The sequence below is a fragment of the Ochotona princeps genome, chromosome 15 (assembly GCF_030435755.1).
Source record: "Ochotona princeps isolate mOchPri1 chromosome 15, mOchPri1.hap1, whole genome shotgun sequence".
NCBI classification, from domain to species: Eukaryota; Metazoa; Chordata; class Mammalia; order Lagomorpha; family Ochotonidae; genus Ochotona; species Ochotona princeps.
Window position 1 is genome coordinate 28,274,677 of NC_080846.1, and position 23,739 is coordinate 28,298,415.

Sequence of the window (23,739 nt, forward strand, 5' to 3'; positions counted from 1 at the left end):
CCACATGTCTGCAACAGTTAGGGCTGCACAGCAGGCTGTACCGCTTGCATTGTGAAATCCATCAGTCTCTCCACAACCAATACATTCTCTCCTGCCTGAAGTATTCTTTAGACTCCTCCATCACAATCAATCATTCCTATAGACCTTTTTTTGTCTAGATTTTAGCTTTAAAATTTCATTTTGGGGGCTAGCTCTGTGGCATAGGGAGTAACCTTGCTCTCTGTGGTGCCAGCAGCCCATAAGTGAACCAATTTGAGTCTCAGCTGCTCCAACTCCAATCCAGTTCTCTGCTAATGTCCTAGGAAAGCAGTACGAGAGAATCCAAGTGCTTCGGCCTCTGTATGCAAGGAGACTTGGGAGAAGTTCCTGGCTCCCCGCTTTATACCTGTCCAGCTCTAGCCATTGCATTGTTCATCTCCACATGGGCACGGAAAGCAACCCAAATTTCATCGAGTAGGTAGCAGGAACCTACTTATGTGAGTCATCACTGATGGCTCTCAGGCTTTACACTACAGGAAGCTGGAGAAATACCTGGAACCAGCAATCAAGTCCAGGTACTGTGAGTTAGATGTGGACATCGTAAATGTCAGGCTGTAAGAATATCATCCCAACATTCTCGTACCATTTTATAATGAATCTCAGTTCACTCCACACCTTTACCTTCACACTCACATTCACACTCCACAACCATCTACATTTAGTCATCCCTTGTTATCTATGCAGAACTGGTTCCAGAACTCAGTGGACATCAAAATTGGCAGAAGGTCCCAATCCTTATAGAAGTTTACGCACTCTTTAATAAAACTACATATAATTTTATAAAAATTATTTTTATAATTTCCCTTTTTTGTAAGTATAGAAACTCCCCCCTTTCCTTCTTTCTCCTCCCATCAATTTCTTCCATATTATTAAAATAGCATAGTCCTTTAGTAACAGTTACAAGATTAACATTCTGCTATTTAAGTGCATCATGGCATTGTAGGTATGGACAAAGGTGGAAAATTTAGTCTCATATTAACACGGTATATTTCACTGGGAGTCCTTCCTTTATTTGGGAGTGGTGATGTCTACTACTATATATTTTCACTTCCTGGTATGCTAGTCTCCATGAAACAGTGCATATAACATACATAGATCATCTTGGGTGTTACAAATAATCTCTGAATGACTTAAAATAGCTTATAGAAAGTAAATTCTGTGTAACTAGGTTAAACTATATTGTTTAGAGAAAAAAAAATCCCGAAGAAAAGGCAATACATGTTCAGTATTTTAAAAAATATTTTTGACTTATAGTTGGCTGAATCATTAAATGGGGAGTCCACAGTTTTAGAGCGTCAGCTATCTGGATTCTATCTCTGATTTTCAGCTCGTACGCAATTCATACAAACAACATTGTATATTATATAGCCTTTGATTTGATTTCTCTAATTTAGTATAATAATGATAAATGTGATTGTATGCACTAATTTTCTTCTTTTTGTTAAGCAGTATTTCTTTAAAATAATGTACCACACTCTCGTTGGTTTTTAATAGTCTAATTCTGGTGTGTATGAGACTTAGTCTATAGGTCAAAGTTTTCCATCAAATATTTGAGGCCAGTATTTTCTGAAATTTTCTTCCCATTTTCTGTCTTTTCTCTTTTTCAGAAACCCTCCATCACATGCATACATTAAAATATCTAAATTTGCTCCAAGATCTCTAGGTATGTCAGCTAAATGCTATAGCTGTAATCACTTGCAATTGACCTATGATAATCTTTGTCCCTCAGCAAACAACTTAAAATTTCATAAATACTTATCAATGTTATTATGTTTAAGTATGCTGAGCTTATAACCTTAAAGCATTTCTACAACACTTTAATTTATACTGTATACTGTCTTACATCATGACCAGCTACAAACATGTCTCTTTCTTTTGTATTAGATTAGTTTCCTAAAGTCAAATATGTTCTGTTACTCATGTATTTCCCCATTTTCTATTAAAGTAGCTTTCAAAATGAAACACCTGACAGTAAAAATAAAAAATAACTACTGAATATGTATATTCCACTAACCCTTCAACATTGGTCAAAATGGTCCTTTGAAACAACACAAAATAAATTTACACATTATTAAATACTTAAAAGTCTATAAACTGTTCAACGGGCAAATATATTATTCAATCTGCAGGAAGATGTGAGATCTTCAAATATGTGGTTTGCAAATATACACCAAGAAGAGGTAGAGTTTCAGATTAATACTTTTTTTTTAAGAGTTCAGCTTAAGCATGAGGACAGGTAGGAAAAGGGAACATTGTGGCAAACAATGAATTTAAAACAGCATAAATGACTATTTTTTAGAGAATTTCTGCTTCACATGTCCCAACTACATAAATATGGAAAACTGACAAATTCCAAGTATATTCCAGTGTTCTTTCTTGCCTCTGGTCCTTTATTTTTTTTTTTCACAGTGATAATTGTGGTCTGCAAGCACAAGAGGCAAAATATGCAGATATGACAGAACCATGATTTAAATAAGGACATAACTACTTAGCCAATTGTGGTTTCACAAACATGTATTTATAATTTTAATCTGTAATACTATATTTTTACAAAACCTAAAGGCAACTCTGAATGAAAATTTTTTTCCCACCTGCAAAAATGTATTTTGGGTACAATGAAGATTTGGCATATAAAAATGTCACAGATCCAAATACAGAAGTACATATCCACCTAAATCTTAATAAGTAAGACCACACTAAAAACTAATTTGTGTAGTTTTCTGATAACTATTAGAGAATCTTCCCAGGCACTGTAGCTTGTTAACAGGTGTTATATTTCCCAGCCAGCTGTCAATACCAGCTGTCACCACTGTAGTTACAAAATATACACAAAAATATTGCAGATACATTCCCCAGATACCCTTCACCATAACAATTTGAAGTTAGACAATGGCAATTTTGCTTACCTGTCATCCTATTTGTTCCAAATGGAGATGTTCAAGATCCACATTATTTAAAGTTGATATTTTTCCCAGTAATTGTTACTGTTAACAAAAACAGGCAAAATGTATTTGTAGACAGATCAAAAGATGTTCCTTGCTCCGTAAACAAAAGCTTTTAATGAGTTCTTCCATGGGTTAAATCATGGGGAAAAGTATCACAAAATTGCAATTATTTTCACCGTGTGATTTCTTTCTTTTTCAGTTATAGACTTTTCTTTGATCGCTGCTTCTTTTACAGGGATGAAAGTCAACTCCATCCTCGCCTTTTATCAATCCTCAAGAGAGTAACTTTGGGATAGACATACTAAGAAATAATTAAATATAGAACTCTGGTGAATTTGTTGCCCTTCTAGCAATTTAAGTTACAAAGAACCAGTTAGGATCTTAAACCTCAAGACGATTTTATTATTTAACACTGACTCACATATTGTCCAACCTGCTAATTTTCCCGGAGCTCTTTGCATTTTTGTTAACTCTCCCACAAGGAGTTTCTTCCGGTATATCTTTCAACAGGAGAGTGCTCATCTTTCTGAATTCTTGACATTTAAACTAAACATTATGTCTAGTATTACTCTACCAATCAGAATATCCTCTAACCAAATCATTAAATTCATGTCTCCCAAAGGGAGAGACTGGAAAGTAATATTGGTATAAGTGATGTAAATGATAAATGCATACCAAAGTCAAGTTCTTTGTACAAATTCTGGCTCCTGAGAGTCGAGTTCTGTTTGATTGGTCATTCAGGATGCACAAAGTTTCAACAACGATATTTGAACAGAATACCTTCCAAGCAAGATCTTAGCAAATAGTCCCATCTACTTCTGGAGTTAAGGTCTTTTCCAAGTTAGACCATTCTTTGAAAGACTTCATTCAGGGAACAAAAATAGGTTTGCTAAAAGTATTTTGACCTTTATCTTACTCTATCTGATAATTATATATCAGAGATCTATGTAATCACACATCTGGAAGAGATTTGAAAACTACTTTAATGTTTTTTGTTGTTGTTGTTGCTTAGTCTCCCAGTGATTGAAAAATAAGTAGTCTCTGAAATGACAAGCTATGTTTCTGGTTTTGACATTCACTGTTAGAAATGAGGAAAAAAATTAAATCCTCCTTTTTCATTTAAACACGTAAATATGCCACATTTTATTTGATTTGTTCTCAAGGTAAAACTATATAGATTGGGCCCAGCACGATAGCATAGTGGTTAAAGTCCTCGCCGTGCACGCACCGGGATCCCATATGGTCATCAGCAAACCTGCTTCTTATCCCAGCAAACCTGCTTCCCATCCAGCTCCCTGCTTGTGGCCTGGGAAAGCAATAGAGGACTGCCCAAAGCCTTGGAACCCTGCACCCGCGTGGGAGACCTGGCTCCTGGCTCCTGGCTCCTGGCTTTGGATTGGTTCAGCTGCAGCCATTGCGGTCACTCGGGGAGTGAACCTTTGGACGGAAGATCTTCCTCTCTGTCTCTCCTCCTCTCTGTGTATCTGACTTTCCAGTAAAAATAAATAAATCTTTAAAAATAAACTGTATGGATTTACTTCCTTTTCACTGGACAAAAAAAAAGAGAGAGGAACCATTTAGTTATCTCATACATTGATCACTTAAATTTTCTTATCTCCATAACAAAATGGGTTTATATAATTGGTCAAGATCTCAAAACCTTAAAAAGTATCACAATTACCCTTTAAAATGCAGGGTAACTGCAATTATCTCACTGCTAAGCCCTATGTTGTGTCATTGCTGGAACCCTGTAGCCTGGACTCCCATAGAGACAGAGCAGAGGCAAAAATAAAGCTACATAGGAAATTTCAGGCACTGATGTAAAATATAGTCATTTTAATTTAATAGTTCTATTAGAAGCAGCACATCTGAGAATAATGCTAGAGCCATACAGATATTAAATTACCATAGTATATATACATGGATTAAATTTTGTATGTTCAAGCCAAACAATACTGCCCATATCACAACACAGCTCCTAGTACAAAACCATCAGTTTGTTGCACACGCAGTGCTATTCGAAGAGTATGCAACGGGAAAAATTCCTTTAAGAAACTGTGTTTATAAATATTACAATATGTGTCAGTATAGTATATATACATTTATACAGTATTTATTATTTTCATAATTAGCAGAAAAATCTCTGCCTTCGCTCACACCATGCAAGTGATTTACTCCAAACCCATGAACATGCATAACATGTTTGCGAAAAATGAAATAAAAAGATGACTATTTTGGTATTGAATGAGAAATTCCTGCATTTTTCTTACAGTGTACTTTACATGACTATTTTAGAGGCCCCTTGTAATTTCCCTTTTTAGCTTCACTTTGGTTTCAAGTTGGATTAATATAGTCCTTTGTCCTGAAGTTGTCTTAGCATTGTTTCATCATCTGTTATTTTACAGCAACGTTATGATACACATAAATTATTTACATCAAATAGCATGCCTTTGCATTGTTTAGTCTGCCCAAATATTGTAAATGCTCAAACATGCTCACTAAGCCAAGTTATCTAGATATTCAGTAATGTCTATCAATCCATCAGAGAGGTGAGCATTTTGGTGCAGTGGGGGAAGGCACCACCTGAGATGCTCATATGTCATGCCAATGGACCAACTCAAGTGCAAGCATCTCTTCCTGTAATACAACTTTGTCCTAATTCATCCAGGAAAAAGTAGATGATGATTCAAGTGCTTGAAACCCTGTCATCCATGGGGGAGACCAGGACAGAATTCTTAGCTTCTACCTCATTCCTGCTCTGTTCTAGCTCTTCTAGGCATTTGAACCTGCATGGCAGACCAGGAGGTAGCTCCTGGATCCTAGCTTTGGATCAACTCAGCTCTGGCCATTGCAGCCACTTGGGGAGTGAATCAGCTGACGGAAGATTTTCCTCTCTGTCTCTCCACCTCTGTGTATATCTGCCTTTCCAATAAAAATAAAGTAAACATTTTTAAAAAAAAACCTCAGAAAAAAGAAACTGATGTGTAACTAGGAAATCACCTAATCTGAATTAGAGCTTTAGTATGAGCATATGATTAGAAAATAAAGGAGGTAAATAAATAAGTAAATTGTGCATCAAAGTCTTTCAGCAATACCTATTTGAATGACAGATGTGAGATCAGTCTAAAAATAGCTTATGTTTTAAAATAACACAAAAATAGAGGACAAAGTTTAAGAATAGGAACAAACAAACGAATAAAAGACATGGAAGAGTATTACTTACACTTTAGTTATTTAAACACATTTCATTAAGCCAAAAATGGTATAAAGCACTAGAAGCAAGCAGCATAAAGTTAATGCAAGTACTTTTCCTCCGTGTAAATTTGTTCATATGGCCTGCATTTCAACTGAAATTATATTTACTTTTGGTCTTCACTGTACTCCTTCTTGAAATCTGAATATACCAAGACCTGTGAATGGCATTTCATTTTCTTCACTCCAATTTCTAATTAAATGGTAATGAGTCTCAGGGTTTAAGTCTGCCAGCAGGCCCTGAGGTCACCAAGAGTGAGGCAAATGGTGTCCTTCAGCCATAGGAACCACCTGTGTCAAGCTGGTGAGGAATGTCCGTTCATTGAATACAGATCCCTGAGTTATAGAGGTAACTGAAGCGGAGAAACAGAGGACATCTTTCAGCAATCCACCCTCCCCCCCCAGCCAACCACCAACACTGTAATTGGCTAGATGACATGTCTGTTTCACTTGACCTTCTGGTCATGTTCCACATGCATTCCCCTTGACCTTCTAGCCACGTCAGAGACTGCACTCTACGTGCAGGCCTGGGAGTTGTTCCTCAGGCCATGGGAAGGTAAGCTCTAAGCCATGCCCACCAGGTAGCAGACAGAATCAGGAGTGACTGCCCACAAAAGAGGTGGGACAACAGAGTGGGGGGGGAAATAAATGAATTTATAATTTTTATAAAACACAAGAGTATTGTTACCAAAAAAAATTAAAGCTAATTTTTTGTTCAAGGCCAGCATAAATAGAAAAATCAGTAATGAAAAAATGTAAAATTCTACACTAGATCCTGAGAACATTCAAGAAATGTCTATTAAGTAACTACTCAGAAGTCTACTGAAGTTTTAAGATGAGGTTGGCAAATAAATAACCAATTACAATGTCATAATTAATGAAAAACAATGTGATAAAAGAGGGGAAAATGACTATAATAGTTTTCTTTTAAAAGACACAAACTAGACTATAGCACATGTCACTGATAAACTGCTTTCACATTGTCATTAACTCTATGTTGCGTGTCTTGCAACTCTCAGAAACTGAATCTCTTTGCCAGGAGAGAAAACCCACTTTAGTATAGCCTGGCAGGACAGAAATTACAGCATAATTAACATTTTCTCTCTTTCCCCCAAAGGCAGACCTCCATTGGTGACTAAGAGGAGTCAAGAGCGAAAGACCCAGACCGACTTCCTTCATGTGCACAATGATTTAACATGCAGACCTCATATCATTTCCCAAGTTCTCTGCAGCTTTATGTTCCAGTAACTTACCATGATTGCTAATTTGATAATCCTCCTTTCATGCAACACTGCCTTCCTTGTCTCACCACTTTCAAATGGTTCTTGAATTTCCCAAATATGTCATCTTCTTCCAATCTTCATTTAAAAATGTTTGTTACTTTTTAAATTTATTTTAAGGGTCACATGCGCAAAGAGTGAGACAAGGGTGCCCCCATCTGTCCTATTACATTACAGATGTCATCAATAGTCACAACCAGGCTGGAGCCTAAGCGAGCACCTAAGATCACAGGTAGGTGTGTGTGTGTGTGTGTGTGTGTGTGTGTGTGTGTCACAAACCTAACTGTGGGACCATACACCACTGTGGAAGCGGGAAGCAGAAGCCAGAGGCATGAGTCACACTGATATGCTCAATGTGGGATGCTGGCATATTTACTGTAGGGCTCAACGTCCAATGCTAATCTTCATTTGATGTCTGCTTCTGAGGAAAATAAACTGAATGCATCTTGCAACCCCATAATTTGATAGTGAGGAATTCAATATTAAAATGAGCAGGCACCATGATTTAGAACCACAATAAATATTCATATGCTACAAAGTTCTCTATCTCTGCTTCTGTTTGTCTTGCATTCTGGATCCACCAACATTTGTCTGACTGATGTGCAGTGAAGAAATTCTGGGTCAAGCACCTCATCCTTTAGGGATTTAGAAATGGTAACTCACAAAAAGGTGAATCTGGTTGATTTTTGAAGTAATTTTAGAAGTTGGTTAAATTTTTACTAGTTTTACAAGTTCTCCTAAAAACAAGAGAAATTTTCTTGATTCAAAGATTTTTTTAAACAAGTACTATAATTTTGATCTTGTCGCTAAATCATCAAAGCCCTGTAACTTTCAGTATTTACTGACACCAAAGATATATTTTGTTATCTCAAAGAGTAACACACGTATTAGCCTAATGTCACAAAGCTTTAAATGGCGAAACTACTCTTTGCATGGAAGAAGCATAAATTACAACCATTAAGCTCTACAAAGTGCAATTATGAATATCAATTAGTTCAATGGCATAGACGTTAGAACACAATAATTTGCAGTAATGTATAAAATTGAACAGTGTTCTCAACATTCTTACATTTTCCTTCATAATTCTACATGAAAATATGAAAAGAGGAATGCAAATATTCAGAGTTACTTTATAAGGAGAGAAGTGAGATTTACCCAGCAAAATATCTTGTCAGCATACCAGAGACCTAGAACAGATACTCCGGAGGTCTGCGATGTGTGAAAATACACCACGTTTGGATTTAAAAATCAATTTCTCCAGTGGATATTTTAATACATAGTCAATTCATATTTCTTAGATTCCACATGATTCCGTTAATGAAGAAGCAAAATTACTAGTAGGAAAGATGTTCTTGTACAAATTATCATAAGTAAGAAAACTAAGATCACAAATATGACTGCATTCAAATATGACAGAACCCAGGAGCATTTCATGAGGTGATCAAACGGATTTCATTAAAATTAATGAGTCTCACCTCAGAGTTGAAAGAACTGAAGTTGTGTCTGTGTCTGGTAAAGCTATACATGAGTTCATCTATTCTTTCCCAACTCATGAAATAGTAACAGTTGCCAGGGTTAAAGCAGCGATGCAGTTAATCACATGGAAATGCATCCCCACACACATTCACACTGTCATCTTTGGACTCACTCTACCATAGACAGACAATTCATCTCTCAACTATGTGAGCCAAGGGCTAAACCATTAATTGAAAGGAAAAAAAAATTATAATGAACATTAACAATATTGCCAGTATTTCTTCCCTAAAATTTTTCATAAGAAGAAAGAATTTATGTTATAAAATGTTTTGGCCTCTTCAAAAACCAAACATACTGAAATAGAATTTCCAATAATGCACTATATATGTTCAAGGTCTCTCTGCTTTAGCATATTCATAGTTAGTGTTTCAGTTCGAATTTAGGCATGATACAATGTAAGTGATCTTCAAAAACTTTGTGGGAAATGTATATTATGGAAATAAAGTCTTGTATTACAAATTTTTACATCAAAATAGACCTTGGACCCTGCGCAATAGCCTAGCAGCCGAAGTCGTTGCCTTGCATGTGCCAGGATCCCATATGGGCAATGGCTTTGTGTCCCAGTGGCCCTTTTTCCCATCCAGTTCCCTGCTCGTGGACTGGTAAAACAGTTGAGGAAGATCCAAAGCCTTGGGCCTCTGCACCTATGTGGGAGACTCAGAAGAGGCTCCAGGCTCCTGGCTTCATTTTGGCTCAGTTCCGGCCATTGCACAGCTTGGGGAGTGAATCAGCAGACGGAAGATCTTCCTCTCTGTCTTCCTCTCTGTGTATCTGACTTTCCAATAAAAAAATCAAAAAATAAATCTTTAAAAACAATAGACCTTTTTTCAGTTCCAACTTACTGTGAACTTTTCAAAGTATCTTCCCACATCATAATCCAATAATAAAATGAAAATATGCAATGTTTTATATTCTACATATAATATTTTGCTCATCATTCCATCAATTTAATCTTTGAAACCTCAGTACTATTTTGTCCATTCTGGAAAATGTTGTGCCTAGAAGCATTTCTCTTCTCCTACAAAAGTTTGGGCACAGCACATATTAAAACAAAGTAGTGAAGATTGAAATGGATAAGCTGGTGAATAATACAATTCAAAAGAGTATTAAACATTGTTATGAGCACACTTCAATCTAAATAGTAGAAATTCTTAATGAGAATTTGCATAAATTAGATAATATCTCTGTCAAGCCAGATATTTAGTTCAGCAGTTAAGCTGTCATGCTACACCTAAATAACAGAATGTCGGACTTGTGACTGTTGCTGAAGTCTATACTGTTGTAACAATATAGAGACAAAAAATGGCGGGGTGAGGGGGTAGGGCTGAAGTGTGTGCAGGGGGAATCCCAGTGCCTATGGAATCTTATCATGAAAAATTTTTTAAAAATTAAAACTTTTATAAAAGAAAATTCCACACACTAAAATTGTACTTTAAGAGAATTAAATATATGCTTTATATGATATGTTTAAGCTAATTTATTAGAAAAAATGATAATGTGAATATGTAGTAGTAATGTTTAGAAATATAAAAAACTTGTGCTATTTGAAGTGTGAATCATAGAATGTTATTGCTGAAGGGCATATTAGACATCAAATAACCTTCGCATATAATTTTACATGAATTATTCCGTAGAAAAGTGCTGAGTATGAACTCCATTGGAATTGGTACATTTATAGTTTTACAAATTCTGAGTTTGTTGGGCCTTAGATCACAGTTTATAATCTACTTGTTTAATCTGATTACTTCTGATTCAGTAAAGGAGAATAAATTAGTCTTTAATAGACCTAATGAGCCAATTTACTTTGTGTTTTGTATTGACACTAGAGGCCCAAGGAAGAGTTAGTTATTCATCTTTATTACTAGTTTGCTTATGCAAGTATTCATTCATATTCATGACAGCACAATATGATATGACAAATACATGCAAAGTTAACATATAAGTAATATAAGAAATAGTAGAAAGAAATAGTATATTATTCAAAATTACAAATGATAGGCACCCAGCATTACATTGTCACAGGCTTACCTTTTAAGAATTTCTCTATTAACCGAGATGATAGAATTTATCATGGCAACAAAAGAAGTTGCAATTGAAACTATGGCCTTATTCGACCATGAGCAAAGAACTAGTTAAATGGCAGATCTATAAACACTTTCCCTTCCGCACAATGAGCTGTTTTCCACAAATTCATTATTTCTTTCATGGGGGAAAAATCTTTTCCACAAGCATTTACATCATTTCTTTACCTTATTTGCATATTCCAGAGAAGCACTTGATGATTATACCTGACAAGCTTACATTCTAGTTGGCAGACGGTATATAAATAAGAAATGTGTTAACATTACTAAATATCACTTCTCTGTAAGTACATATTCACATAGAAAAAAACGAATGTAAGAAATTGCAAAGTATGTAGGATTAATCATATTTTGTAAAAGAAAATTTTAAATCAGGTTTTAAAACTAACAGCAATGAAAGAGTGGGAGAATATCTTGGGTTAAGCCCACAAAAGAAAAAAATGAGTAATTCTGCTTAGAGCTTAGTAAACATGATGTCAGTGATGAGAATATTGGTGAAGCAATTAGAGAACTTGAATTGTACTAAGAGAGCCTTCTCTTTGATAGAATAGAATTACCAAAGCCAAGCAAGGAAATTATATAAACAATTATTATGTCTATCATACATAAATGTGAATCATCACTTGGGTGTCCCTAGCCCTTTTTTTTTCTCTTCTGGAAGGCAGACATTGATACAAGTCAACACTGAATGTTGGATCAAGGACAGGAAACAATAAGAGTTAAATGGAAAGAATCTGCATTTTTAAATTTCCTAATGTAGGGCATTTTTCTCAGTCCCAGAAAATTCACATATGTGCCAACTCATCAGGTCAGTATATAAAAAAAATCTTTTCTTCTGGTAGTTTAGCCTGAACACTAATAAAGAAATTGACACCCAGAAATGGGGCTATGCATCAGTAAAAATGAAAAATATGCTACACTATCTTGGTATCTGAACAGTAAACCAAGAAATGGTATATCATGTGCTGACATGCTTCTGACACTTGTCCTGTAGAAAGAACATTTGGTCTACTATAGTGAAAATTAAATGTCACATAAAGTGCCATTGAACTTGTAGCTGCAGGGGAAGAGGCTAGAAAAACACAGAATTATGTTCCTTGGTACTTTTAGCAACATCTATAAGAAGGAGACAGTGAACTTGATACTTTGTCAGAAAAGGTGGAAGTAAAGTTCTGTGGGCTCTGGCCTGTAATCTAAAAAGAAGACTCCAGAGATGGAAATGTCAATATTTCTGTATTCCACACAAAGGAAATACGATTCTCCCGTGGCTCATTTCCTGGCCAACTCTGTAATCCCAGATTAAGTTCGGGAAGCATCTTTCCTTTTGAAATTACTGTTTCATTTGGTAACTACTGCTGAATTGAGGAAGACAGGGGTGGGAAACTGCAAAGTGAAAGTAACCATAGTCCAATATAACACAACTACTTCTCTCAGTGAGAAAAGAATATATATTAGCTGAAAGGAGGAGGAACGGGCTAGGTTATGAATGGTGATGATGTGCAAAGTCAATTACCTGGCTTATTTTTTCCTGATTAAATTGCAATATTTTTGAACTACAATAATTGTATATATTTGTGGAGTATAAAGTGTTACGTGTTGTGATTATGTGTGTTGAAATCAAAGTAATTAGCATAGCCATCACCTCAAGCAACTTTAAATGTTTCAACCACTATGTTAAGAAGCTGCCTGAGACATATGCATGTTATTTTGAGTCCCTGGGTTCAAGTCCCAATTCCACTTCAAATTCGTTTTCTACTAATGTGCACTGTAAAACACAAAGGGTGATCATTCTATAATGGGGATCTTGTCACTTGCGAGGGGAACTGGAATTGAATTCCTGGCTCCAGAATTTGCTTGCCCCATCTTAAGCTGTTGGTAGACATTGGGGAATGAAGAGCAGATGGGAAACCCCGCTATATCTCTGTCTCTATCTTTCAGATAGATAAGATATATATTTTTGAAAAAGTTAATCACTATGGCTGTGGTAAACACTGACTTGTGAACTTTCCTATGTAAATGCAGATTTTAAATTTGTGAGTTAAAATTTTATGCTGCAAAAAAATTAAGTTAAAGAATATACAGCAAACATGCCTTTGAGGCATTGATATCAGCATACCAGTCACAGAAATAATCTTTGCCATTAGCACTCTATAAATCTTTTATGATAATTTTTGTTGAGCTAATTTTAATTGTTTTAGTTTGCCCTTGTACAATATATATATTAACCAGTAAAATTAACATACTTATTAAGTCTAATATTATGTGAAATCAATATGTAACTTTTAAAAACAAGCTTATATCATATTATAATTAAATATTAAAATATTATTATTCAGTAATTTCCTTGGTGACAATATATGGAAATGATACTATATTAATTGATCTGCACAGAATAATCATCAACTTTAAATCAATTCTGCATCTCCAGTTTCAGTTTAACTGTCATCCTAAATCCACAGGTCATTTTCTAAAACTTATTATATAGTTAAAATATTTTTCATCCTAACAAAACTAGATAATGCATTTCAGATTTTAATATCATGATGAATTGCCTGAAATTTTTATCCATATGACCAATATAATTGGTACTTTAAATATTTATTTATTTATTTGAAGGAATTAGGGAATGACAAGACAGGTGTGAGAGAGAGAAATGGACAAAGAGTTTTTATTCATTGATTTACTGCCCAACTGGCTGCAAGGTCAGGTTCCGGGCTGAAGGTAGGAGAACGAAGCTTCATGCAAGACTGTCATGCAGGTGAAAAGGACCCTAAAGAGCTGAGCCAACTTCTGTTGCTTTTCCCAGGCCTTTAGCCGTGAGGTAGATTGGAAGTGCAGCAGTTACCACACAAACTCGTACCAATTTGGCAAGCCAGTGTTTCAGGTGGCTGCTGTACCAGTTACTTAATCTCAGCCCCTGAAGACTGCATAGTTGCATATTAACCCTTAGTTATATTATTAATCATTAATCACATTAAGATAGTATGTTTATATTATACACATGAAATTATACTGACAAATTTGATGTATGACAATGATAGCACCTAACTATTTAGAAGTCATTTTAACTTATTTCATAACATTATAAAGTCAGAATATCCTTATAATGGCACAGAGAAACTTACCTAAAAAGCAAATACATGATCAGCTATCAAAATGAGCAACGCTTATTTCTATGGAACCTAAAGAATGTTGATGATTTCCTCTTTCTCTTGGAAAACTCAGAAGAGGATTCTTTCTCTCATTCTGTCTTCAAAGACAGTGAAAACTCATAAACAAATTTAAAGTTGCATTTTAATGTGTTAATACATATTATACTCAACAAGAGCTTATATCTCTGAATTTATTTACCTACTGTGAGGGCCAATTTTCTGTATTTACTTAATGTGATCCAACTACAATCACAAATTATGTTAAGAATTTTTTACCTTTATAAGGATTTTCTTTAGTCAACACATTGCAGCTCTATCCCAATTATTTTTTCAATGAAAACTGCTCCTGTGAAACTAAAGCAAGAGCAAAATATGGCATATAACAAAAAAGATTTCTATTTGAGCTATGAAACTGTTTCATAAAATAATAGTAGGAAACAGCCACAGGTGTGCGAGCCAAGAAAATCATTTACAAATAAGAATGAGCCAATGTTTTGAATCTGAAACACAAAACAAAACACTGTTTTCTTTGTAGCAATAATAAATTGAATTCTAAATACAAATTTAGATATTTAATTCAGGGTTAGGGTAGCGATCAATACACAATTAGATTTTGTCCTGAGAGACAGTTTGACAAAAATTACTATACAAATTTGGGGGAACCTTGGAGAAACAAAAATGATGTAAAATTCAGTGATTTATTTTTATTAGATTTGCCTGAATGATGTGCCAGTTTTATTTTTATATTAACTTGGCTATTCCCAACTGAAGTACAAGTATGTCAGACTAATTACTAAAATTTTTGAATGCTCTCTATTTAACTTCAGAAATAAAATAAATAGCTAGCAGAAGTAAAACATAAGATTGAAGTGAAAGGCATAAACAGCCCTAGACTGTATTTTATGAGCCAGTGGACAGACTTGATGCTTTGTATTTCTAACACTTGTGTAGCCAGCCAAATTCCAATGATATTGGACTTACATAAATGAAAGACTTCATATAGTGACATTGTATGAGAATGTCAGAAAACAGTTTTACAGCTTATTGAACAGGAATTTTCAGTTTCATAATGCCATTCTGATTTCTTTCCCATGAGGTCCATATTTAAATAATATATGATGATAGTGAAAAAGAGCCTTACCAATCTACTTGGCAATACTATTCCTATTAGCTGTGCAACTCAGAATGTAAGTGAAAATGCTGTCTAACCAAGTCAAAAATCAAGCTGAAACAACAGCTCAATGAAGATGATGATTCTATTAGCAATTACCTGTCACCTTGCTGTTTTATGCCAGGATTTGCCCTTCCAGAGGAGGCAAGTTGGGCCTCACCCCCCATGTTCCAAAGTTCACTTCCTTTATTTTTCCACCTAGCTCATCAGCAGCACAATTCCTTGTTTATCTCTATTAGTGACTTGTTTATCTCTGTTAGGTCACTCACTGAACATTCTGTCTCAGTTTCTAATGCTAATGTTTAACTTCCAAGTCTAATCTTCACATTTAAGGCACACATGACAGAAAATGGTCGCCTGTTCAAAGTCAGATGCAGGCCACAGGTAAGTGCATGCCCTAAAATGGGATTCAAGATCATGAGGGTGTATGATTCCAGGATTCCCACAATCCAAAATGAAGTCTACATGGCAGAACACATGTTCCAAATAGTGACCAAGCTTTCTGCAGCAAACATCCTGCAGAGGGATTCACAGAGGAATCCGACAGGCACTCCAAGACAAGGATACAGAGCAAGAACAACATTGCTTGGCTGAAGATTCAACATTTTTCATGGGATATTAATTTTTCTCAAAAATTCTTTCAAGATACTTAGACTGTACAAGTTATATATATTGTTGAAGATAAATCAACTTTTGTCTTCTTTAAGGTATATAACAAATAACTGTCATAGACCTAAAATTTTAGCTGACATTAATCAGAAGAACACCTTAATTCAGATTAAAAGATTTTTGTACTACCTTACAAGTGAAATTCTATCCATTCAACATCATATATTCCCTATGACTGTACCATCACTGTATATTGGAAGACAGTGATGATAACTTTTAAATTTAGGCATCCCTTTATATAGTTCTACCCTTATTTCTGTATGCCTATACAAATTCCTTAACCTTTTAAATTCTTATTCTCTACTTAGGAGAAAAGAGTAGTAACACATTAAACTGTTCTCATTTTTCTAACAAAAAATGCATATGTATGAACAATATCATTCAATAAATAATTAGATAGTAAATGTAAGATCTGTTATGACATGTTCTAAATATTGGCAGTATTTAGTAAATCATGATTATTTATCATTACTATGTGGCTCGTCCTGATGCTATCATAATCTAGGACAAATAGCTCTTTTTGACACATTTCCTTGATTATATTTTATAATTGCAATGATTTAATTTATTATGCACTATTAATTCTGAGTCTGAAGTTAACATTTGACAAAATATTTCATAGTACATTTGGTTTCATCCACAATACAAAAGTTTGTATTCTAATAAAATATTCTCATTTATGGATATCACTCTGATAGGTAAAAGAAAATATTTTATAACTTGTGAAATATTTCTCAAATTTTAGTTAGCCATTGATTTTTTTATCAATAATTATATAAATTAGCTATGTGCTTCCTTATATTATCTTGTCATAAATTTTTTGAAATAACACAAAATTTTAATTTAAAAATCATCCTTAAATATAATTTAAATATATATTTTAAAATTCACTGAATAAGTGAAATGATAAACTTTCTGATTACTATTTATAGTCCTTTTCTATTTTGCCATGAACTAAGACGTTTTTAGTTTTTACTTGTTGAAATCTGTTTAGTGAGACATCAAGCCTTTGATAATAAATTCAAAACATATTACAAAAAATAATAAAGACAGAGACTGAGGAAGAAAGAAGGAGAGAAATGGCAGAGAAGAAAGGAAGGGAGAGAAGATGGAGGAAGAAAAGAAATATCTTTATATTGTTAGAATTGTACATAAGAACTACATTGAATCGGTTCTCTTTATATTAGCATCACATTAGCACAAAAAAGTAAAGTATCAGATAATACAAAAATAGTAATTGTCTATGGCGAAGAGATAGTTATTATTTCTTTAACAGTTTGTGATAAAATTTGTGGAACTGCTTTGAAAACAGCATGTTTATTTTTCTTTATAACATGGAGAAAGTAACTTCAAATATTCTTTTAAGCACAGCAAGAAGCTTGAAACGTTTGTGTTCATAGACTGAAACACAGTCTTGTGTACACTGGGTGAGGATGCAGAGAGGCGTCTCGTTACAGAAAGCCCATCTGATTTTGGACTTTCAAATTGAAAGTGAAAGTGGTTTGCTTCTCTGTTAGGATTAGTAAATGTGGCATTGCTTTTCCATTAGGATTAGCTGTCAACCATCAGCTGTAAAACTGAAAAAATTGCCGCTCTACTCTGAGCAAACCCAGAAGATAATGCCAGGAAGTTTCTGTGAGATTGTATTCAGGTATGTAGAGCCATGAAACTTTACACAGAGACAAAGTGAGTGCTGAGTGTGGAATTTCTGCTTTTCAGTCCCAGTGAATCTATTCTGTTTTAATTTATTTCATCTAATGAAGGACTCTTAGCAATTTTTAGTTCCATTAATTTAAATGTTATTCCTACAGAGATAGGATGTCTTTGCTAAGTCAGGAAAATAAAATCCCCGAATCAAAGATATCATTTATGCTTACCCTTCTTAGATTTAACATTCTGAATTAATTTGAAATAGTCAGCATATGGCTAAAAAAGAACATGATTCTAGCATCATGCTAAATTGTTCATAGGCATATCAAACACACAGATAATTGTACATATCTAAACATATTTACACATACATCTGTATACATATGTAAATATGTATTGATACAACTTTTCATGCTAGTGTTTATTCAGGAAAGCTATGTGGAATAATTAGAATTTTCAATACTTGGTGTGAAGAAGTAAAGAGAAAATAAAGATGAATAGAACACTCAGGGGATTAAATGGGATTTTATTTTCCTACAAAGAACACTGGCCCAAGCCTTAGAGATAGGGTTGATAAGTAAGGTAGTGGAAAAATAGAGTAAAACCCACTTTGTAGAACATATTTAAAATCCCAATCAGCAGGACAGCCATGTGCAACCACTTCCATTAGGTCTGTTGAAGTTAAAACAGAAATTTATGCTTAAATTATTAAGGAAATCCTCCCTCAGATGTGGGAGATATTAGTCAACGAGCTGAATATAAATAAATGCTGTTGAAAGGAAATGTTCTTACATCCATCAACTTTTTTAAAAATGTGAACACTCTTCAATGTAACAGATTTACCTCTTTGAACCATGCCCTACCTCTCACTGGAGAAAAAAAAATGATTTCTACCTTAGAAAATCCTCAAAAATATCAGAAAACAATCACCTAGAGAGGGGAAAACTTCAATGACAAATATTAAAGTCCTACAACTGAACAAGAAGACATAAAAATTATTACGTTAAAAAGTGTACCTATTAGACGTAAGCAGAGTACACAGTACCACTTACCACATCCACACCCCATACCAGAGGATCAGTTGGAGTCCCAGCTGCTCCACTTTGGATCCAGCTTCCTGTTCATGTACCTGGGAGGGAGCAGATGATGATAACCCAAATGCTGAGCCCTCTGCCATCCATGAGGGAGGCTCAGATGAGCTGCAACTTCTTGGCTAGTTCTCTTTGCTGCAGGCATCAGGAAAGTGAACCAGTGGATTAAAAAGATTTTTCGCTGTCTCTCACTATTACTCTGCTTTTCAAACAGATGAAAATAAGCACATATGCATTTATAAAAATGCACTTCTTACCAATGAGACTGTATCTATCTATCTATCTATCTATCTATCTATCTTAGTTTGTCTGAATTTGAAGTGAAGTACTAACACTGATGTTTTCATTGTTGATGCGAATCATCTATCAAATACATATATCTGGTTAATATCTCCTATATGATATTTCACAATGGATGCTTATTTTTGAACCTCAGTGGGTCTCATAATGAGGTAAGTTAAACATGATTTCAAAAATCACACCTCAGCTATAGACAGTAAATACTTCTCAAATAACGGTTGGTATCCCAAACCTCTAGCACAACTGGATATGTGTAAAAGGCATCAGAACCCTTTCTAAATTCAGATGCAACTTCTGCTAGAGTGAGATGATTACTTACAGCAAAGCACTATGGGACGAAAGCAGCTTCAGGTAAGCAGCATGTCACATCACTTGTTTAGCTTGCTAAAATCTCTAGGTACTGTGACTAACAAAAAGGGGGTAGAAAAATCTCTCTTGAAAGTTTTTCCTTCAACCTGGACCTTTTTATGTTCTGCAAAGATTAATTTCCTCTTGGTTGTTTCTATAAACACCTACAGGTTTTTTTAGTTGCCTCAATGATTGGGGCAATAAAAGCAGCAATAGTTTGCAGCATAAAGAATAAGCTTATTATTCCTGATATGATACATGATATTAGAAAATTATGCAAGCTGTTTTCTATTTTGTTTGTTAATGCATACTTCTACATAACCCAAGAACCTTCCTTTAGGCAAACTTATTTTTCAGTACAAATAATGCTTGCTTTTTCTCTCACACTAATGGAGATCTGAATTTACTGAAATGTCTAAAATTTCTTTTCACATGCTCAAAATTATGTTTATCTGGCATAGGTATAAAATGGTGTCAACAGGAAAATCCATAATGTTGATGATAAATTGTCATTTTCATTTATTGATGTACTTCTAATGCAATCCAAGAAAGTTTAAATAATTGACCTAAGTTCTTTAACTTGCAAAAAGTCCTTGAAATATTGGTCTGATGCTGAATTGTCCATTGAATTTACCTGCATGGGTGCTTAGTTTTCTTTGTTGTTCTGAGTTTTATCTAAGACCTTCTATGACACTGACCAATAAAGTTAGGTATCTCTGATCTAACATCCAAGCAAGGTATTTGCTGTCATTGCTGAAAATACTCTGAAGCTTCCTGAAGTTTTAGTTGCAGCAAATGATTTCAATGGCTGCTAGAAATGACTGGAAATCATCTACTCCCCTTTTATATGTTTTTATTACCCCAACATCCTCACTTTATCTAAAAGAGAAACGAAAAGGTACAAGGGTGAGCCACTATGTACCTGCTCATGGGGGAAGGTGGAATTAAAGCCACAGCCAGCCAAGAGTTGGCAGGTTCCTAAAAAACCAATGGAAACTGAATGAGGTTCTTAACTTTCTTCCATTCCCTTTGTTCCAGTTTCCCTGCAGTTGGTATTGCTAATGATGCATTTAAAACAGAACAATAACTTTATCAAATAATTGCTACTAATTAGAAGGTCCTCGCTATGCATAGTTTTCCAATTCTTTCCTTCAATAATTTCTTCATTTCTAGTTGTTCTTTTAGGTGACCCTATTAGCAGCCATGGCTGAAAAATTCACAGTTAGGAGTCTTGTTCAACCAAATTAAGTGCCATTTACCTTCTGAGACGAAATTAGCTGTTTAGATAAATATATTAATTAGTGTGTGTTTGTGTTACTGTAATCATACTCAGGATCCCTTGGCTCAGATATATCATGTTCCAAAAATGAATAAATAAATAAAAACCTTTTAAATACTTCTCTTAAACTTTTCAGAAAGCTTTTGAACACACCTCTAATTTTCCAATCTATAAAAATAATTTATGATATGCACCTTTCCAAATTTACTATGGACTTAACAACATTATATCACTTCCTGCTTTGAAGTAATAAAAGGAGACCATGGTCTCAGAAGGATTTTATACTCCACATCCAAAGCAGAGTTTCACTCAGTACCTTTATTTCCTTGAACTCTGGTGACTGACATTACTAACATAAGCCACAATGATGGCCTCAAGGATGTGGGGAAGACATGCCATTGGCACTGCACAAAATTATGCAAAGTATATAAAGATGGATTTGGCCTCATCCTTGCCTTTGATAGAGAAAAAAAACAATAAAGTGAAATAGATGTGAAAAATGCATTGAGGGGAAGAAAGATGATATTTCACAGGAACATGAATAAGCACTGCAGATTTGCATAGGTATGTGAGAGGAACAAGAAGGTAACAGCATTCAAATGCCATGAAAAGTAAAAAGTTTATGTAGAAAAAATGGCAACAAGCCTTTCTGTCTAGAATGTCTGCCCTGGGCCGCTGATCATGTGCAATAATCACAGCGAAGACAGCAGTTAAACGCAGACAACAACAGCTTTAGTACTCAGTGAGAGAATCTTACCCGGTTTGGGGCAGAAAGCTGTGATTGGGGAGAAGAACCTAAATGATCCTCTAATTTCCTTTGGCGTTGCAGAGAAACCATTTTCTGGCAAATGCTCATATTTGCTTCACTTGTCATCCTTTATTCACTGGGTCATTCAATCATTTGAAAATAACTTATTTGGGGTCTACAAAAAAATAACAGTTACGCAATCTCATTACCAGAGCACACAGGGAAAATCCAGACATAAGTTTGTTAAGGTCTACAGGACTGAATAAGAAGATACATCAATAACTGTGCAATTAATTTTGACAAAAGTGGAGACTCAGAGGAAAAGTCATCCAAACTACCAAAAGTGGTCTTGACTCAAATAAGTCTTCTCTGATTAATTTCACATGTCTTCTTATAGAGATATACACATGAATAGAAAAAAGTTATCGTAGGTTAATTAAATAACATCCTATCTCATCCTTGTTGAGTCCCATTGGATCACTGTATTGTATTTTAGCTGGAACCAAGTTATTTCTTTAAATGCAGTTTGAGACAGGTCAGGAGAAAAGTTTATATTATCTTAACATGTTAGTTTATCAATCACATTGTTCCATAAAAGTATTTTGAGACAAAGAAAATTTGGTTTTACAACTGTATTTTCATTCGAAAGGCATTTTGCAGAAAGAGAAAGAGACAGAAAGATTAAACTCTTCCACATTCACTGGTTCACTTCCTGGGACATGAACCGGCAACCATGTGGGAATCCAGAGCCACAGGGAAAGGACTAACCTGCTGTGTCACTGTGCTAGCCTCAGGAATTTGAATCTTGAGAGCATTAAGTTGTCAAAATATAATGTGCCTATTCAATCTAAATCAGAATAATTATGCAGTGACTGAACCTGAAAGGCAGGGAAGCATGAAGGTCCAGAAGGTATGACATAGAGGAGACGGTGTCATGGAACACAAAAAAGAGGGATTTAATGAAAATCAAACAATGCTTTGCACTGATCATACTTAGAACTAAGGACAGGTACCAGTTCAATTATCCCTTGACAACATCTGCTTTGCATGTCAATGCCCCAGTGATATCTATTGTCAAATACTCCTATGCTTCATCTACTACAAACCTATATGAAACCAGTGGTTCCTCTGGCACCTCTGGTTAAATACCTGATTCTATCCAAATTTACATGGAAATTTAATTATTCAGACAAAATCCATTTTAATTTACTACTGTCTTTCTGCTTAGGTCTGCTTTTCTTTCCTGAAATTTTCATTTGGTTGACGCAATTACAAAGTAACGCTTCTACAGCAACTGGATTTAGTTGCACAATTTATCCAATGTTTTCCTTCTGGAGAATGGCTCATTTCCTTGTTTCACAGTCCATTGAAGCCGTTTGTGGTCACCAAGTCTCATTTATCTTATTTTGAGGTGACGGTGGGTCTCACACATTTAGAGAAGAAGATAAGGATTTAAAGCAACTGGGGACAAAGATCTCACATTGGATGGGCATGTGACGTCCAACAGCAGATTTGGCAAAAAGGAAAGAGGACATCTTTGGAAGTGATCAAGATGAAGAAAATAGCATTTTCTATGACCTCACAAATAATGGACATATTCTCCAATTCTTGTATTAGTAATGAACTGACAAACACCAACATCATTCAACATGCTGGGTTTCATGTGTGTGATTGGGTCCCTCATGTCTTTCCAAATCTCCAACTTCCATCTCTTAATAGTTTTCTCCTTTCATCTCTCCATTTTACGTGGTTTCTGATTGCATCTCTTTGGTATAATATTTTAAACTTAGCACTTATTCCAGGCTTTTAATCTTCAAAGCTCTTAGAGAACATTGCCTAATTAATCCTCCTCACAGTTCTGCAAAAGAAAGTCATTATTAAAAATACTTTGTACATGTGAGGAAAACAAGGGAGAGGGTAAATGGCTCCCCAAAAATCACAATCAGGGAGGCCCAGCCTGGGAAAGCAGTTGAAGATGATCCAAAGCCTTTGGACCCTGCGCTCCTGTGGGAGAGCCAGAAAAAGCTTCTGGTTCCTGTCTTCAGATCGGCTTACTTCCAGGTATCACAACCACTTTGAGAGTGACTCATCGAATGGAAGACTTTTCTGTCTCTCCTCTGTAAATCTGACTTTCAAATAAAAATGATTTTATCTTTAAAAAAAAAATCCTGATTCACATGACAGCATTTGATTCATAA

At 35.0% G+C, this 23,739-nt stretch overlaps 1 long non-coding RNA gene across 1 annotated transcript in view; it reads right to left on the reverse strand.

The window, feature by feature from the left end:
• Nucleotides 1–18,833: 18,833 nt before the first annotated feature.
• LOC131482133 (uncharacterized) overlaps nucleotides 18,834–23,739 on the reverse strand; it is a 90,265-nt gene continuing 85,359 nt past the window's right edge. Inside the window, exons 2-3 of the long non-coding RNA XR_009246772.1 lie at nucleotides 20,437–20,492; nucleotides 18,834–19,001 (exon numbers count right to left, since the gene is read on the reverse strand). This is a non-coding gene — a long non-coding RNA (uncharacterized LOC131482133). The remainder of the gene's footprint in view (nucleotides 19,002–20,436; nucleotides 20,493–23,739) is intronic.